At 41.2% G+C, this 20,690-nt stretch overlaps 1 long non-coding RNA gene across 1 annotated transcript; it reads right to left on the bottom strand.

The window, feature by feature from the left end:
- Positions 1-1,158: 1,158 nt before the first annotated feature.
- LOC148338496 (uncharacterized) lies at positions 1,159-19,633 on the bottom strand. Its single transcript, XR_015842920.1, has 4 exons — positions 19,387-19,633; positions 19,160-19,255; positions 3,712-3,884; positions 1,159-3,402 (listed from the first exon to the last, which is right to left on the bottom strand). It is a non-coding gene; the product is annotated as an uncharacterized LOC148338496 (long non-coding RNA).
- Positions 19,634-20,690: the final 1,057 nt, after the last annotated feature.

Here is a 20,690-nt window from a genome sequence, read left to right as displayed (position 1 = left end):
ATGAATCTTCCCCCAAGCTGAAAGTCCCTTCATAAAAAAGCCGCGTGAATGGAAAGGCGGTGGCAGTACTTTCTTAATTATCTGTCGTCGGTGCTTTATCTGGTCGAGGTCACATGGGCAGGCCGCAGTCTACATCAGGAGACGTTTACTCCACCTCTCGGCTCATCATTTCGTCTCCGTGACGACCGATTGAGGCGACTGATTGGTTGCGGCTCCATGTGTCAGTCACGGCACGAACGGCGACTCGCTAAAGAGATTCTACTTCTCGTATAAATCGATTTGTCACGCCGTTCCATTGAGCAAATTGTGGGTGGGCTTCATCTGACTGAATGACAGTGTGCTTGCGTTTGTTTTCATTACCAACTCCACGTGCTAAACCAATTAGCACCAGGAAGGAAGCTGCTCGGTGTTCGCTTTCTTCAAATTAATTCAGTTGCCAGCAAAAAGCCATTCAGGGTGACTGCCACCGCAATCAATAAGGCCAAAAGCTAAAATAGGCGTGAGATGCTATTCCAGACAAATAAACCCACCCAACAAATTAAAACAGAAAAAAACATTTCCATTAAAGGAACAAAAACAATTCATTACATTTTACGTTAAAATATCAAATTAACTGCAGTATAATTATAGCGAAAATGTCCCTTTTTTTCTGTTTGTCAATCAATTTTATTTTAAGCATATTTATTTGTGTATTGCTATACATCCGTACAGAAGTAGGAAGGTCGAACAGTTATTTGGGGAACTTTAGTTTACTTTACTTTATTACGCAAGACTCCGTGACCTGTTTCTTTGTGCCCAGCCCCCGCCCAACTACTCTATATTTTGAATTAAAAAAAAAAATAACAATCTTGCTTTAAATCTAATCAAAATTAAGTGAATTATAAAAAAACCCCAAAAGGGACAAACTAATTAAAATTCATTCAAAAACATAACTTGCTTTGACTTACAATGCAAAAATCAACCTATTTAACGAGCAACCCTTTGACAGACAATGAACAATGGTTCAAAAACGAGACTTCCAAATTTTATTGCCACACCAAGATGACGTTTATTGCACAATGAGAATTGCACACAATTTGCATTTCAAACCATGACACAAGTTGCCTTCTACTAGCTTAATGCTAACAAGCTAAAAGGCCATAGACAACAGTTGCGATGTTAGAACCCTTTCAACAACAGATATTTGAACACAAACGGTACATCAACACACGTAGACAGGCGATATAAGAATACCGACAGACATATCGGCGTTATGAGAGAACCAGAGCCAACAAGGCATGTTGCGGTACTTTGTGCTGGAGAATAACAGATTAATTGCCAACCAAAAAGGAAGCACCCACTGAAGCACATAAACGGTCTCCTGGATGAATTATAGTATGTCATCATATTGCCTGTTGTAAATGAGTTTCCGGCACACGATCCAAGGTTGCCATATTCTGTGAAGATGACAACTTGAACAACAATTAGCATTTCTAATAAGGTGCTTCATATGATAATCATTTTCCCTCGTATGGACAATCGATTTTGTGCAGCGAGACGATGGCAGTGCTTTATTACACCCCCCCCCCCTCTCCCCTGCTCCAAGTCTCGCTGACATTTTCAACTTCTTGTTAAGTCATTGCAAATAATGAGTTTCTTGACTTTTCGGCTACGTCTCGTCTCATCTGCCGGTCATCATTTCCTCATCCTCATCTGTTTGCCGACCACATGGGTACAACACCGGCCGCTATGCAACGGTTGATGCTATTTTAAACCAATCAGTAGCTCCTAAAGTTCTCTAATGAGTTTTCCCCCTCATAGGAAATAATGTAACGTCAAATGATCGTCTGCATGCAAAGTTTTCATTTCACTCGACTATCGGGCAAGCGGAAAGAGATTTAATCACTGTCAAATAAAAAAGTAAAACCACTCACCTTTTGACACATCTCTAACGAGGCGTTTCCTGGATTTAGTGGCAATTTATTTAAGTAATAAAAACAATAATAATAATGAATGAAACACTCAAAGACAGTACCAAGCCGATTACCGAGGTGTCCCCAAACCAGCTGAAGTGAGAGACAAAGTCTCTCCAGCGTGTCCTGGTTCTTTCTCGGGGCTTCCTCTCGATGGGACGTGCCCGGAACACCTCACCAGGGAGGCACATAGCACGCATCCTATCAGATGCTGTCGCTAACAAGATAGCTAGCTAGCGAGCTATTTTTTACTAAATCGTGTCTGTTAAAGAGCTCATTTATTTTTTAACGTATTAGCATTTGACATGTGTAAATTGTTAAAATAAAGTACAGGAAGTCCTCAAGTTATCAACAAGTTCTGTCACGAAGTTGGCGACGCGGCTTGAATTTACTCGTAAATCGGAATTAACGCTTTAATAGCACTCTAAATCTCTAAATAAATATCCAAATACACGCATTACATGTCATATTGAAAAAATAAATGACAATAAAAAAAAAAGAGATGCTTGCTTACCAGCAAGCTATTACACCCTAGACAAAAAAAAAAAACATGTCAAATGACATCTATTCAGTCTGACCTGACTCTCTTGTTATTAGTTTTGACGTTGGTCCCCCGTCAGAAACAAAAGTCACGGCTCGTTGCACACTAAGGCAGCCATTTTGTGCGTGCGTGTTGTGACACTGATGTTTTATTCCCAGAGATGTCTGATGCGTGACTCTGTAAGATCTTCTTCCCACTCAGTGAAAAGACGCTACCGTTCACAGAGCTCCATAAAAGCATGTCGTTGGTAGATACGGCCCAAACACAAATAGTTATTACCGACAGGAAAACGGACGAGGGGCAGGTGAATTGGGAGGCAATTCCGATGCAATGGAGCAAGCAAGCAAAATCTGGCGTCGCCCCCGAAACAAATAAAGAGGCAGGCCTGCACTTGCCAGGTTCCTCCATAGATTGCCCACACGACGCTGGCGTCGCCTGGGAGCTTTTCTCTGGGTCGGTGAGACTCCTTCCATCTGGCGGTGTGCTCATTATCATCGGATGACACCTAGCGCACGTGCCATGTGTGTGCAGACGCGTGTGTCGGTGTCAAAGGAGGTGTGTAGCTGGGCGCAGGCGTGCGCGTGTTTAGGCTGTCTAAGTGTAGGCGTGTTTATTATAATGTAATAAATGAGGTAGAGGTTTCTGAAAGTTCTTTCTAGTGGACATTTTTCACGCTTTAAATGGTTCCAAGGTTTCTGGATAACTGACATGCGACAAGCCATTAAAAAGTCAATTTTCCACATTATTACCCATTAAAATTAGATTCAAATCATTAACTTTACTGTAGGTACATTTACTACACATATAGGAGAGGTGCACCCCCAGTCCTGTAGGTGGCAGTAATTTACATGAAGCGGTTACCAAATGCCGTGTTCCATCTGCTCAAGCAGAGATTTCACCACACTCGACCTGAACACAAGCAGACACAACTAAAAAATAAATTCCACAATCTGCACTAGACTCGAATACAAACCTTTAGCATCTCAACTCGCATTTTCATGCTTGCAGGAGGTAACGAAGCGTAATTGTATGCGTGAATGAATACAACCCGCCACCATGCTAATAGCGCGTTTTTGAAGGCCTCACTGATTAGTTAATGGCCGCGTACAATGAACTGCAATGAAGCATCTGGACTCACCAGGCAGTAGACAACAAAATAATGAACAATAATTATAATTGGGGCATTTCAATTCCCTGACTGGGGAAATTTGATATTACCTGAAAACGGTTGAGTTTTTCTACCTTTATTTCAGCTTGCTGTTCGTATGAATGGGACCAAACGCGGAATGGGAAGGATGAAGCCGATGGGCTTTCTTTACCAAGACGAGCTGAGGCGCAGCTAGGGTGTTGCAATTTGGCGAGCGGCTGAATGTTCTCAAACAACCCGGAGTCTGAAGACAAAGGTGAGCAGAAAAGACGAATCAAAGCAGAGAGAGACATTTTTACTCATTGGAGGCAGCACTTCATCACCAAACAACCAAATTACACTTGTCAATTAAAGTAGCAGATCTGTGCATATGGCGCATGCAGTGAACCCAAATAACGCCCTTCTCCATGTCAACAACTATGGTGTGGGCTATTGCAGCTCTGCTTATCCTGTTAGCTTTGACACAACAAGTGTTTCCACCTGGGCTGGGGGATAATAACCCGGCCTAGCTTTCAGGTTATGGGTAGAAGTCTGCAGAGGGGGCGGGATTACATTATATAAATTAGCCAATTAGCGACATCATTAGGCAAACTTCAGAAGGGCTACCCGACAAACATAGTTTGAGAAATCGGTTGTTGAATTGCACCCAACTGCTTTACAGACCCAACTATTTGGACCAAAACAATGACGGCAATTTTAAATAATGTCACCTGAAAGGCAAAATAACCATCTTTGCACCTTCAATTTGTAAAGCATGACTGTTGAAAAAAGAAAAGTACCTGCCAGAGTTGTTTGCAACCGCACAAGCAAAGTCAGACGTGCTTTTGCATCTTTGTTCTAACGCGGGAATGCTGAGCTTGCAGCGTCGCGTCTCGGCAACACTCGCACACAAAAAACAAACGGGAGCCGCAAACATTCCATCCCGCCTTGAATTCATGTAAATCCAAAAGTCAGCCAGCGATCAGCACTTAACGGCGCAGTGTGCGGAAAACTCCACTGAGCTTTTACGCCTCTTTGTGTTTGGCCTTTTGCCACAACACGATTGTCTTTTAATGATTGTGCGCCGCCGCCGCACATTCTTGCCAGAGAAGACAAAGTCAAGCCTGCTTCTGCTTCTCCTTGAGAATACAAAATGAGTTGTTTGCGAGCAGCTACAGGGATGCTGGATGCGTTTGTCAAAGTCATGTCAAGTAATCCTTAAGCGGGGTACACCAAAAAAACGAGTTTTAAACAATTGTATCATTGGGAGACCAGGAAACAAAACGCTACTGCTCTTATGGTGTGCGGTGTACTCAAGATTATGGAAAGACGATATTTGACAGAATCAAATTCCGATAACCGATTAATATGTATGTAGCCTGCTTGCTGCAGACTTTCTTTAATTGAACGGGAGAGTTATGAACCAGAGAAGCTCGTAAACTGTAAATCCGTTCACTTGACACCTCGCGCGTGAAATGCATTCCCGTCTTCCCACTTGTCACCTCCGAGCGTGCCGCCCCATCGCGTTGAAGCCGCGGCAAATGCGCAACGGAGACGAAGCCGGCAGATAACGTGAAATTAAAATATCGTCCGACCGACATGGCGCTGACGAGGAAAATGCCAAGGGTGAATTTAAGACTAATGAGAACATGTCCTCCAGTCTAGGCTGGCAGCCCCAAGTATGACGTCACTTGAGACTTCGGTAAATCTCAGCGAGCTAATTGGATTGAAGATCATCCGCTACAGCAGCAATTCTACACTGGTGGGTCGGAACCCAAACTCGATTTGTGGCGCCATTTTGGGTAAGTTGGCAATAGCGACTGAAAAACGACATGTATTCTTATTTGGATTTTTTGCTATAGTGTAAAGGCGTGTCAAGTTCCCGCATGGAACATGCGCTAGCTAAGTAACAAGAAGTGTAGCTGCCTCGAGCAACTCAACCTCTGGCTAGCAGACGTCATAGAGAGCGAGCGCAATATGCTCCTGGCAAAATGTCAAACTCATTTTAAACAGGTTATTTTTTTTTAAACAAAACATGTTCTTGACTTTTTCATAACGTCTTTAAAAGTAGGTTGCCGTTATGCAACATAAGAAAATGGGGCTCCCAAGGTGATAATTGTTATATTCAAGTATATTGTCAGTTTTTACTGTAAAGCCTAACATGAATTTATTCACAGCTGAACTGACGATTTCAGTCTATTTATCAGCTCATTCGATATGCGAGAACAGACTGCTGAATGTAGTCTAATTTTTAGTCAAATATTGCCACATGCTTGAGGCACTGCTGTAAGTTTTCAATGTGACCTCACCACCTGTTGATTGCAGCAAGAAGTCTATGTTGCCAGAGCACGTGATCGGTGGTGTGGTAAAGTCACTTTAGACTACCTTCTCCATAGGAGCAGTGGTCCTCAACAACTGGGTTGCGGGCCACTTTAGACTGAGCTGAAGTGGGCCCCACTGATAAAAACAAAGAAAAAAACTTGCAGTAGTTTTGGCTTGGTTATTATTACAGGTTGAAAAATGGCCGGCTTCTCTCCGTAACATCCATTTATGATGGACTCTTGACGCATGTCAAGCTGCTAACTGTCTCAGTCGCATTACATTAATATGAAACCCACAATAGCAAAATGAGTTCAAAGAAAATAACAGACCACGTACGAATCCCGCTGTGCACAATATGCGGCTAGTGGTACCTTATAAAGAATTAATGTAAGTTATATATATCTCATACGGTTGTTCTGTGGTGCGTTATGTTGGCACATTTCGGGTGGACGATGCAAATATAGTTACATAAAAATGTGGCCTCAGTAATATCGACAAAATATCATAAATAAAATACCATTTTTTGTGTTGCTCGTTGACGCACGTTATAGTTCTGTGGTGTCCGTTGCGTTCCAACAGTGACCATATTAAGGTGCCTAGAAATACACAGTGGATTTGTTGATGGCGCATTTTATCAGTCAACTAACAACACCCCTCCCCCACACCCGCAAAACTTACGGACTTATATGCAAGAAAAGTTGAGCACCACTGTTTAAGAGGACATGTGCGTGGGAATGATGGCGCAACCCTTATGAGGACAATCGCGATAGAAAAAGGATAGAGGGATGTCCCACAATCCCCCACATTTGGAATTTGCGGCTCTTCAATAAGACACAAACATTTCCCGTCTATCTCCAATATTTTCCACAGGCAGCGAGAGTTTCCGTGCAAAGAGAGAGCACATTTACTAAATGTAATCAGCAAAACTATTTTCTCCTCTCTTTTTGTGTTCTTCAATTGCTTGATTAGAAGGGTTGGCGCAATCACGGAGAATGAGCCAGCCGCTTCCCAGACAGGCTGAGAGTATTCTGCATTAGGCGTGATTACAATGAGTCCCGCCAGCCTTTCGGAGAGCACATCACTTTGGAAGCAAATGAAGCCTGCCGCGCTGTCGGGAGACATTTGGGTGGTATCGCTATTTCTTTTACGCTCACAAGTAATTTAGCCTAAAGAGGCGTCTGCATATTTTTCGCATTCAGATGAGTGCAGTTTCCTTCATTAATTGCATGCGCAACAAATAAAATTTCCAAACATCAAACCTTGGTGCGATATGATGCTTTTCTTTCACACTTGAAAACGGCCACCTAATTACAATTATCAGTTACTTTAGCAGATCCCTGAATGTGGCGCATGTAGCAGCACATCAAATACAGGCGCACACAACGTGGCTGAACAAGCTAATGCTAATCTGCACCAAACAAACTCATTGCGGCTTTGCTTAGCTTTCGGCTTCAACCTGATGATATTTGTATTATTATAAATATTAGATAGATATTTCAGACAGTGTCGTCCGGCCACTGCTTGAAAATGGTGTATCTTCTTCACCCAACCTAGTCGCCAAGTCAAGTAACTCAATGTGAGAGTGATTGTTATGTAAATGATTGTGAGGTCACAATTGGATCAAATTGTGAAGAGAAGCATTTTGGGTATTTGCAAGCTAATAACATTTACTTTTATTTCCCTTGATGGGCAGGCAGTCGAAACTGAGAACCAGCCATAAAATGATTGTGCATTCCGAAGTTGGATCTAGATTGTTTGGAAAAATATGCCTGGAAGTGACTCGACCTGATTTCAGCCAGCAGCAAATGTGACTGTAATGACTGTTCAGATCATTGAGTACAGTCATGTGTGTGCGTGTGTTTGTTGGGATAGTCCCTGTCAACAAGCTCGACTCCCTGGTATAGAATAAAACAATGGGGGGTTGAGATAAAGCATAGCGTCCATGTTTTGTGAAGATAAGGGGACGTGACTTGGATAAAAGAGAAGCTCAGAGAATTATCGTTGGAACAGCCATTTGCTTTTATGGTTGCTCCTTTTTGCGACTGTATTTCTTTAAGTTGTGCGTTTTTTTTTTTTTTTTTAAATTAGATACCTGAGGAATCAAACCCTTAATTAATTTAATGATGAGGATATTATTATTATTATTATGAAAAAATACGTGCAGATTCAGAAATACCACAAAAATAAATCATAGAGTATAGTTAACCTAGCTATAAATTGCAACAAATGGTCAAGTCCGCATTGCAATCTTTTATAGGTCAAATTTACAAACAAAATATCCTCAAAACCCGATGTGCTATAATTATTTTTTTTTTTAAAGTAAAGAAATTATTTAAAACAGGGTAAAAAATAACAGGAAACAAAAAGCCATCTCTGATTAAAATGTTCTGTTGACCAGTGTGAAATGTAAGCTTATTCAGGTTCCCTCGATATTATTTAACCAAGTTCAACACGAACCGGACACAAAGGTAAATTATAGTCCGACCCTCTCCATCAAGACTGAAGCAGACTAAAGCCGCTTCAAAACAAAACTATGCTCACGCCTGAATATTCAAGAGGCATCATTTCTTCCGAGTACTTTCCATTGCAATTTTAGAGGTCCCTCTCTGTGCGTGCACTTTTTTCCGAGCAGCCCAAATCCTTTCCCGCCTGCCCCTTTGCGGGCTAACATCTCTACCCATCACGCTGATGCGGCTATTACTCCGACACTCCATACAACATTTATCAGGCAGGCAGAACAGGGGAGACTACTTCCCGTAGACTTGCTTCAGACAAAGGCTCTTACATCTCTGCCTCGCGTTCTGCTTGACTAGTTTCGTCAGCCACTTCTTCTTATTGTTCCAACTCCCCACCACCACCACCACCGTCTGAGCTCGACCCGGGCCGAGAAAGAGAAATATATCTGCCCTCTTTCTCCAATTGCAAAAAAAAAGACAAAAGAAAGAGCCGCAGGGTTGAGGGCAGCTAGCATATCCTTTCCCCTTCTTTCAGATTCCATAGATGGAAATGAAGTGGAAAGTGGACTTTCCTAAGTTTCCCGAGATGCAGGCTCCCTGGGGAGCAGCTCAATCTACGGAAAGTATGAAAAGGATGTTTTCAGGAGACAACCGGGAAGAATTTAAGCTTCAACTGCTCCACGCAGCAAATGGAATGAAACGGTAAGAAATGCGAGGAGTCGTCACAAAATGTAAAGAGAAAAAAATTGATCGCTTCAGGACGGAACACAAAACATTTGGGCGAGATTGAACCGTGGAGCTCACGTCATAAAGATTCACGTCAAATTTTGCTTGCTGGATTGTCGACAAACTCAGAAAGACAAATAAACTAAATCTGTAATTTAGTGTTGTCAACGAAATCACGAGGAAAAGTCTTCTTTGAAGGGCTGCAAACTAAATTGGTATAGTAATCCAGGAAAGGCCCGATTGAAATCATTTAATAATCATCAATTAAAGGTCTTTAAAGATTACAAAAACATTTATAGCTACGATTTTAATTCATTCCGTGACCAAGCTTGCAGTTAACTTCCATTTTTTTTCTTTTTATATAAATCTGAAACTCGTTCGAATTTTTCATTTTCGCTCACAACACAAAAGCAAAAAATCTATTTCAATCAACAAAAGCAAAACCTGAAAGTTGAAGAACAATTAGCCCCAAGACTTCAAATGTTTGCATCGCAGTCGACGGCATTCCAAGTGGCTGCCGCTAAGTCGAGTCGAGTCTGAGACTGTGCGGTCGCCCAACCAAATGACAGATAATAGACTGGATTTAATCACCAACTTCATTTCCATCAGATGAGAAGTTTTATGAGGCAGAGTCGGATCATTCACATGCAAATGTCTTGTCAGGCTTTTGCCGGAAATTCCCAGCAGCGCAGGCAGCGGCGGAGGAGCGACTCTGAATGTCAAGAAGAGACAACCGCAAAATTACCCAGGCGTTGGTTGTCTCCGAGCAGGACAATTGTGACGCTTCATCTGGGAGAATCAAATTGAGTGGTTCTCCGCAACCTGCTCCACAAACTAACAGAGTGCCGTCCAGTCAGGATGTGCGTGCGGGCACGACGGAAGGATTTATGCCCTCGTCTCTTTGAAGCGTTGCCTCAGTCACTCTAATTGTCTGGCCTTTGTGGACTAATTGCTTGTCTGCTGCACAGCCGCTTCTCACAACTGCTTAAAGGCAAAAAAAAAAAAAAATCCCCCCACCCACCCCCAAAATAAATAAATAAAAAATCAAGTGGAGTTGCCGAGAAGGCTCCATAGTTGAAAACAGACATTTCCTGAAATAGAATGCCTCCGTGTCGCTGAATAATTCCCTTACAGCAAACACTTGCTCTGCCACTTCTAATGAAAACCATCTGTCTTCCTCCCACCCAAACATGTTAAACTCAAAGTGGATTTGATTAGTGTTGGGAAAAAAAATATAACAAAGATCTACATTTTGTCAAAAGAGAAGATGTCGTTTTCGGTTAGCGTATTGACAGAATGATTTACTTTAATGCCACGCCGCAGAGGACGTATTTGCAATTTAGCGTCAGCCGTCTGTAAACTTCCGAACGTGGATCATTTGGGAAAATTATCCAGAAGACGTTTGTCTAATTATGAATCTGGAGAATTTGTCCAAAATGGTCACTTCAAACCAAAATGGCCGACTTCCTGTATTATCACCAGGATATAAATGATTTCTGTGTTGCGGCTCCACAAATTATTTTTCAATAATCAATTAGGAAGCAAGAAAACAGGGATTGTTTGAGGGGCCTTTGCATCGCCCTTTGTCCATAATTGAAGATTTTACAAAATGCTCATTCCAAATTTACGTGAACGCTTGCTTGTCAATTAGGTCTCAGCAATAAATTTGCTCAATACTGTGAGGCAAAAAAAATAAATCTTTGAAACCATTTGCACGAATAGCTCATTAGAATCAAGCCAACTAAAAGGCAAGCGGCCAATTGATTGGTATCACACATCAGGCATCGTCTACAACGCAGTGGAGAGAAACATCCACAAAAAGGTTGCCGCGACATTTTATGGCTGACAAATGTGCTTTAACAACAAATTAAATGTTCTTTGCTCTGCTAAAAAGTTGAAGGCTTTTGAGAAATAGGTTTGGGATTTATGAGGGATATGCATTCAGCCCTGCCGCAAAAGTGAAAAAACAGAGTAACTGACACCCCTCCCTTACAAATGTTCCTAACTGCCTATATTAAAAAGTAGTTCTAATTTAAAACATTTAAATATAAAACAAACCTATCCCATAACACTTTCAAACTTGTCTTATGACATTATCCTCAAAACAAATGTTTTACAGATGATTTGAGTTTGAGTAGTCAAAATATAGCATAGCATGACTTAACAGAGCAAAGGTCCACTAACAATCCATGCTAAATTTAGCACCTCCTTAATATATAAAGATCTAAATCTTTCAATTGGAATGTATCATGTCAACAAAACTTCCTTGATACCAATTACCACTTTCCTCGTTGGCCAGGGCACTGGCGCCATCTTGCAGCATCTAAGGTCTTTCCAGCGAGGGCACTAAAAACGCCAACGTTTGAGTTTTTCAGCAAACAGCTGAAGATGGTTGTGAAGGGTGAGGGGGACGCGAAGGGTTGAATTTGTGAAAAAGTTATCTGCAAATAGGCGGGCGGGGAGGGCTTGGGGGTTCACTGTAACTCGTTGGGCTCAGTCAACAGTGACCACGAAACATCCGTTAAGGCTGCCACGACATTGCTTGGATTAAAAATAAAAAATGTCGAGATCAGTTGGCTAGTTGAACAGACTCTTTTCGAGCCTAACAAGTGGGAGGCTTTCCAGTCGACAGGCTAATTCACGGGAGGAACAGAATGCGTCAAGGGCAGGAGGCCGTAAGTGTCCCTCTTTGATGGACTGTCGAGTTTTCCGCCTTAAGGCATGGTTGAAAGGTCAAGTCCACATAAAGGTTTGTCTTTCTGATGTTTAAAATGCCCAACGAATCACACACACAAGAGCGTCCCTTCTGGGAAATGTACACTGCACCGCCGGTGACACTCGACAGTGAAAGTCTTTTGCGGCTCACCACTCCGAGCGAGATTGGATCCACAGCGGCGGCATAAATAACATCGGCTGGGACTCAGGATGACGACGGACAGCAAATAAGAGAGGCGAAGGGGTGACATTGCAAATACAGCAACTGTTCAAGTACACCGCTCATGATGCAGAGCCCTGGACTCGCCCGATGAGAAGGCACTGCTCAAAATTCAGCCTCGATACCGAGAGCAACATATATCAGATGCAGTGTGATGTTGTCTGGGTTCTTCATACTTCCCGCAGCCTCACAGTAATACACCGGAACACTTTCAGGATTCGGAGTGAGGATTATAAAGTAGGCAAGGTCAGCCTGGTCACAACACAAACAGGGATGTCAGAAACATCACAGGGAGGCCTGAACAATTAGGCAAATTCAAATCGACATCGCAATGTAGTAAAATATTATTTTCTAAACACAAAGGCAGCAATTATTAGCTGCTAAGGCTAAAAAAAAAATTTAAAAAAAAGCTTAATTTCGGTCACTAAGGTGCACTGTACAAATGTTTCATTTATTTATGTACGATTCACTCAATTAAACTGAATCAAATTGTGAGGTTCTGAACAATGCCGTGCCCGATAATAACAACTCAAGCTTACATTTGAACTCAGTCGGAAATGGGAGTCTCAACACACCTAAAAACACACGAATTCTTATATATTCTGGTGAAAATGTATGTGCTTTAATGGTTCAGAACACAACCCTCCAAAAACTCACTCAAAAGCGCTCCCTGGAATTTGGGAAGAAATTAACCCCAACAGTCCCAAAGACCTGCTGAAAAACTCACTTATTCACAATTTATTTTCTGCTCACTTTAGCGCTCGAAGATGCCACACGATGGATGGACAGACTGAAAAATTCAGAGCACCAAAGCTGCAGCGAGGAGGCCGACTCCACAGCCGAGTCATTTTTGGATGAGTGGTGAAAGGCGTAGCTAGTGTCCTTGATTTAAAAAAAAAATGAAGTCAAGCGAACACTTATGGCTGGAATTGTAATTAACCTCACGAAAAGCCTCTTCAAACATATTATGTTTGCATATCTTGGTGACTTCTTAAAGAAAACAGACAGGACATGTCCGGAGCTGCATGCTGCATGTTAGTTGCTCATTTCCTCATTCTCTTTTTTCAGCCAGTCAAGGAAAGGAGAGTCAGTCGCTTTGTGATTTTTCAGAGGTTGAAGTGAGCATAAATAGATATGTCCACAAATATTTTGGGGCCGGTTGGTTCCGTAATTTTTGCCATTATTAGCAACATATTCACAATGATTTTGAATGGACGAATTGTGATTGGCGACCCCCACCAAGACATAGAGGCAGAAGACGAGGAGCGGCCATATCTTTTATTTTTCGGGGGCTCTTTTCAACTCATTATTTATCCATTATTCATTCTCCCAAAAAAATATAATTGAAAATATAAAGGAATACATCAATTCAGCTGCTTATTGAAAAAGTGGCCCATCCTGGCTGGATGATCCCTTTAAACTTAAGATAAGCAATTCTAAACATGACAGAGGAAACGTCACTTCCGTTTCTTATAAGCTATACAGAGCTCTTATGTAAATAGCACGATTGACTATAATTCCCTCCACCTTTTACCTGAGGCGTCTGTTTGAGTTAAGCGTCTTAAGTGGATGACTCTCCTATTTAAGGGGCCGCCACCAGTTAAGCAAATAGGGTCACTTTAATCTGACCACTGCGGAACGTTACCGTGTCGTCTGTTGCTTTCCACCAAGCACTGAAATCCATTGAGATGCTATAGCTTCCTCAATAGATAACAGATACAATATGTGAACGTTAGTGCGATTAAATTCCGCACAATGTGTAAAATTCCAGACTCAATTTATGATGGCCATCTTTTATATATGCGTGCAGGTAGGAGGAGGACAAACTCCACTATAAGCGCTAATTCATCAACCGAGTCATTAAAGCTAACGACTGCTGCATAGCCACATCAGCATCTTAATGGCCTTGCGCTACTGCGAGTGAACCCGCTCAAATGTATTGTTTACACATGAAGCAAAACACCCTGCAGATAATTAATTTTTACACGGACACCACGCCTTCAACAATTACTCTTCTTTTGGGCCGAGTTATAATGCTGAGATATGAACACTATTTGCCAGGACTATCAATGGCCTTCCTTGCATATTTACTTGCAACCAGGCAGATTAAAAAAAACACATTTTGAGCGCAATAACCAAATGTGGGTGCGTTCAATTTCAGCAAAATGATCACCTGCGGCTAAAAGTGAACACAAAACGTCTGCTTTTACGTTGCTTATAAAGCTACAGTACGTGGTGCACAACGGCGCCGATAAACAACTCAGCTGCAGTACGCCAATGGAAGACGCCACACTGTATAAAGTTACAATATATATGCATATGTGCCGTTTGCTGCAGTGATATTATGCAGTCGACAAAAAACACATCAATGTGTATCTGAAGGCACTTCCAAATCCATTTAGTCTCACAAAGCAATATTGCTTTGTGGGATTTTCATGCAGCAAAATGCGCCGTGCAAATGAGATTTGTGCGTCTTAATGAGACGGAAATGCCTTTCAGGCATAATGGCGCTGCCGCACTCAAGGTTAGCAACCTGCCGAAAGGGTAGAACAGCAACTATTGTTGTCGTCTTGAGAATCTAATGCTGCTTTGGTTGTGCATAGTAAATGATTCAATGAGTACTAATGTGAAACCTGACTGATAGGAAAGTAGTAATTGGTGTCATGTAAGAACACTGAAGTGATTGATCACAACAAGGCTGGACTGGCACGCAAAACGGGCCCCGTATTTTTTATTTTTTTGGGGGCGGTGTCCTTAGACCAGACCGTGCAGAAATGTACTGTGAAGTCATTGTTTCTCATACTATGCGCAGTCAGGGTTTCATTAAATAAAATTGCACACAATATGCCGAACCCGGCTCAACACACTCGAAATAGAATCAGGATCTTTTATAAATAAAAAGCAACGTTTACTGATCTTAATGCCGTGTTATTTGCCGTCACTCTACTTAGAGCTCATGGACAGATTTGCGTTTGCTAGCGAACATAAACACAAAAATCAGAACAGAAAAAAAAAATACAGCAGTATAAATATCTCATACTGGAACACTGTCCACTGTTAGTCCAAAAAGGAGGAGTATGAAGTTAACCTCTTCTCCGGTGTGACTTTTTTACTTTCAGCATGACAGGGACTTGAAAGTGTGACCAGCTTACGAAACTCATAAATGTATAAATCATCTTACGACGCCACATCTCGACTTTCAGTTTCAATGTGCTTCCACACAGCATGAAAAATACATTTGATGCATTTTGAATTGGCTGGGGGAAAAAAAAAAAAAAAAGAAAACACTAAAATGGAAGCTTCCGTGCACTGGGGAAGCATTTACGTGACAAAGTTTTAACAGAAATGTGCTAATTGCTTGTGTAAATGCTGAAAACTAAAGTGAGTGCTGAGAAATGCAAATAAATAAATAAATTGCTTATTATTTGTTGACAACTGTTTTGACTGAATTAAAAAAAATGACTGTCATGCAGAATTTAAGACAAAAAAAAAAGTGTTCCTCGGTAAGGGCTTCATGAAGCCAAGCTTGATGAAGACGAACACCTTTTACGATTAACTGTTTGAGATCCAGCAGACACACAAATGAGATTGACATCAAGCTCAGATGTCAGAGAGGAGCGGGAGGGGGGGGGGGGGTGATAAACAACATTTTGGATGATGGAGACGTCGTTAATCTTAATCCTCTCCGCCTGCGTGGGTTTGTTCTTGGCCCTCATCTTCAAATTTACCGTTTGAACGTCTGCCACCGGTGCGAGACGACATTGGCGCGCACACACACTGCACTTTATTTTTCAAAGAAGTACACTTTGATTAGCCATGCCGATTCAAACAGTTTCATTAGCGCTCTCCTGTAACCTACATCACATTTTGGAATAATGCCCATAAAGTCATTTGCATATCGCTCCACTTCAAAAATGTTCTCATCTTCAATTAGTTGAATTTAGTCACAATTTATATTTATGCATGGAGGTCACATGTGTGTATATACCAAAAAGAAGTGGCTCGCAACTTGTGACGAACAGGCAAAGCAACACAATTGCCACTCTTTACTTAGATCGCACGTTTAACTTGTTGCCAGGTCGTATTTAGACAAATTTCAATTTAGGCCAATGCCAGCCATGCCCACTCAGCTGTTCCAATGACAAATTAAAAAAGAAAAAGTAACATCAGTCTGGCTTGCATTCTTTTCTCATAAAAATAAAAACTACTACGTGACATGTTTTCTGATGCTGTTTTTTTTCCTCACTTAACCCAAAGACCAACAATTGACGCGGATTTAAGGATCAAGTGTGATTTCAACGGATAAGTAAGGCCTCCATTTTATGAAATGGAATTCAAGCCCTTATAAAGGATGAGCAGAGCCCCGAGTAAAAGGTTTCTGTTTTCTTGCCAAAACATGAAAGGAGTCTGGGGACGTTGCTTTGTGACCACTGGTGTGCAATAAACATCCAATTAATTTTCACTAGTAATTATCTTTCTATAGCATATTTATATATATAAATATAAATATAAATATAAATATAAATATAAATATAAATATAAATATAAATATAAATATAAATATAAATAAATAAATAAATAAATATATATATATATATATATATGCTTTTGATCTGATGCATGACAAATAGAAGTGAAGAAGAGGGATGATCGTGTTTTCTTCTCATAAAAGCAGATGTAACCTGGCATTAAAAGGCAGTGTTAAAGGAAAACGGCTTTCAATCAAATAGAACGCTGCCTTTTCACAAGCAACCGGTTCATCACACTGGAATCCCCAAAGTCAAAATCCATAGAGGAAAACAGGAAGGATTTAAAGCGTCTTCCCCCGTGCTGGCAAACGTTGCGTTCAAAGACGCAGACTGAACAGATGGATGGAAGCGCCTTGAGGATTAAAAAAATAAATAAATGATACCCCAGACATTAAAAGCTACTTTATTCAGCATGCTAATGAACAACTACAGGATTTTTCTTTTCGCTTTACAGTGTGTAAGTAATGTGTTTGTTTGAGCATTATGCTAATGTCGTACCTTGTCCACAAGCTGACTTCTGAATTGAAAATTTGCTCAAATAATAATAGCTACTCTAACAGATGCAGAGCGTTGCCAAATAAATATCCCACTCAAATAAACAATCACATTTTGGCTATCAGAAAAATCAACGGAGTAACTTTAACTGCCTGACGAAACACATTCACACATGGACATTAAAGAGTTACTTATTTTCAAACGACATTTTCAAAACAAGGTTGTTTTAACGTACCGAGTTCCCCTGCTATAACGCAGAAATCAGCAGTTTATAGCAACTGTTTATGGCTTTTTACAGTATGCTTACTGTGATGCCCTTGGATGCGTGAAAGGGCAGCCGGAGTTGCCAATGCAATTTTCAGCCGTTTATTAAACACCTGGAGGACAGTAAAACACAATGAACGCACTCATGCGGGAACTGCCGTCCATCCCAGCTCACGCCCAGACACTCACGAATGCCAAAGACTCATCCCACCCCACCAGGCCACACTCTTCAATGCAATTTAGTTGTAATTGTGTTTATCCAAATACCTTTTCAATGTGTTTTAAAAAAATGAGAGAAATAAAAAAAAGTTCAGTATCTTGCTCAATGACACTTTGACATGGTCGGTTGGGGCTGCCGCGGATGACGGGGATCGAAGTCCCATCCTCTGAATAATGCCGCCCTTCCCTATATGTGGGAAAGCCCCCAAAGAAAATCAGAAAAAAAAGCAAATATACTGAGAAAAACTGATTTTTTTTTTAAAATCTTTCAAAACACCAGCAAAAAAAGATTCCGAAAAAAACTGCAAAAAAAATTCACCAAAAAACAAAGCCGGAAAATAAATTTCTCATTAAAAAATATTTTTGTTATTTTTTTCATGAATGTGTTTATTTCGTGAATGTAATAAATGCAACATGTACAGTATAGTTGGCTAATATATGTTTAATTACATTGGCAATGTGCTTGTATGTAACATATATGCTGAAAGAGATTATTGAGCTTCACACATGATCAACCCCATTTTCAGGGAGAGCCGCAGTACTTAAACATGATTAAGCACAAAGCTCTCTGACTAAAAGGTGAGTAGAATGATCTTTGTAAAAAGCAGTAACTTCGGATTGTGCAGGCGTATCGAACAAAGAAGCCAACGGATGGTTCAAAAGCGTTTCCGTGGCAACGGAGCTAATTGGCTGCGACCCCGCCGTGACATCCCGCCAGTTGGACGCGAAGCACGAAGGCTCGCAGTGTTGACCCATCGAACTCATCGCCGTTTCGGGAAGCGGATGAACCTCTTCCTCAGGTGAACTCACGTGCATGTGAACACGGGTGTCGTGCGACAAAGAAAGAAAAATATGCCTTCAACTGAATACATTTTGACACCGACGCACTCAGTTCAGCATAATGCAAATGTGTTATGCGCATTTTCCACAATTAGTTCAGATGTCCATACTTTTGCAGAACAATCAAATGCTCTTCCATAAATGGCAGAAGGTACGTACAACAAACCAGTTAACAATCAGACAACAGAATAATTCAAGTCTCTCTGAGAGGAATTAGCAGCTTTGTGTTCAATTAAACAGGCCCAAAGCAAGTCAATTTGAGAGTAAATTGAGACAAGATCATCATCATTTTACTATTCATGATGTTTCTCACGTTTGTTTTGGTGGTTTGGTGGTGTAACTTGACAATATTTCTATGTAAAATAGGTGGCCTTGGCTCAATAAAGGTTGGGAAGCACCTGTTCTCACTTTCTCGTTATCAAGAAATGCCAGACGAACGACCATCACTCAGTGGAAATGAAAAATGAATTAATCTCTCGCTTGCACAGCTCTCCAAATATGAGGCGATTTGTGCTCGCTTCGAGCTTTTGTCACTCCTGGTTGAAGTTTGCCGTGAAATTGATGCAGAAAACAAAGAGAAAATTAAACGTTGTTATTCGAACGCCAACATGATAACCTGATAACTTAATGCTAACATAATGTACGTTGCTAAGCAAAATGAGCGGAAGGAAGGTCATTATGAAAATTCAAACATTTTTTTTACTTACAACGGATACAAAAAAGAGGGGGGGGAAAGAAAAAGATCATTACTCACAGGCATAAACAGCGTTAATCTCTCTTCTCTGTGGGAAGAAACTTTGATCTTGAGGCTGACGTTTGACTTGACCTGCGACCTTTTATCACCTTTCCACTATAAAAAGAATAACAACAAAAGTTAACCTTTGTAAAACAAAAAAACAGACCAGCATGTCAGGTTTTGTCTTTAAAAAACATCATTGAGGACTGCCTGTTTTTTTTCCATTCATGAAGCATTTTAGTCACCTGCGCTTGCCACTGAAAATTGGTGAAGCTAGCTGGTTCCCGACCCAGAGAAAGCCGAGGCGCTAAACAGCAGAGCCTCCACGCTGGTCTGCGTGGTGTTAATGCACAATGTCAGCCGTCTGCTCCACTGAAGACGCAGAAAAAGGCAAGCGGGCCTGCAGGCGCCGAGGTCTTTCCTAACCTTTTCTCAGGAAACAAGCGTCTCCTTAGCTGATGTGCGCTTTGATGCCGGCTTTAGCCTTTGGAAAACGTCACCCCTAATTACCTGGGAAATCCATCTGCGCCCACCCCCGACCCAGCGCCACCTACTGGAACTCCCCGTGTTTCGTCAAGTCCTGTTCTTCCTCTATCACGCTCAACTGGCTGCTCACATTCTTTGTGAGACGACGACGACGACGACAGTTCAAAGGACGTCATTGCGGCTAGCGAGTGAAGCTAACGTAGCAGTCTCCCTCGTCACTCCTTCCCACTGAAATATTCCCAAAGAGTAAATCTTTGCTTGCTGAAAAGAGTTCGCGGTCATATTAGTCCCCGCCCCCACCTTTAATTAAAACCAAGGCAATGAAACTTTATTCGTCAGGCTCTCATTTGCAAGAATTGAAAGTAATGAAAAATAAAATGTCTCCATTCCAGTCATTTGAAGTAAATTATCTTTTTTTTTCCTTCCCACAATTTATGGGAGCAACTAATTAACATGTTTTAAAGGGATAAGGCATAAAAGCTTTCTTCATAATTAAAGGCAATGAAAAAAAACCCATAAACACCGACACTCAATTAAGCCTGAATTAAATTACATCAAGGTTATTTTGGCACATTTCACAACATCATATTTGTTCACAGCCACTTGCATTAAACTTGTCAAATTTCCATCCTGTGTATTGCCCAAAAAGATGCTTCAAAAGAAAGTTGGCCATTTTTGTCATTTTGGCCATTTCCAGTGAGAACAAGCTCATACAAAATATTTGATCCAATTGCAACCAAATTTGAAACATGTATACCAGACAGAAGACTCATACTAAATAGGAAGAATTTCACCTTAATTTGGTTATCGCACGTTTGCAGAGCAAGACGTCACATTTTCATGATTCACCATATGACTCATTTGTTAATCATCTGCACGAGGTCAGAAGTTGAGCAAACGTCTTGGACCTGAACAGACATCAGCCTCTTGGGTCTGTCAATGGGAAGGCCCTGATTCCTCCTTGGGGTGGTCCCACAAGATGCCCAACTCTCCTTTTTCCGGACTTGTTTTTTTTTTAATCCAGGGTGGTTATCATGAGTCGACACAAAAAACACAAATTGGC

Source organism: Idiotropiscis lumnitzeri, chromosome 4 (assembly GCF_059441095.1).
Source record: "Idiotropiscis lumnitzeri isolate Australia: NSW breed Sydney's pygmy pipehorse chromosome 4, RoL_Ilum_1.0, whole genome shotgun sequence".
Classification (NCBI taxonomy): Eukaryota; Metazoa; Chordata; class Actinopteri; order Syngnathiformes; family Syngnathidae; genus Idiotropiscis; species Idiotropiscis lumnitzeri.
This window is presented reverse-complemented; position numbering and strand designations above follow the sequence as displayed.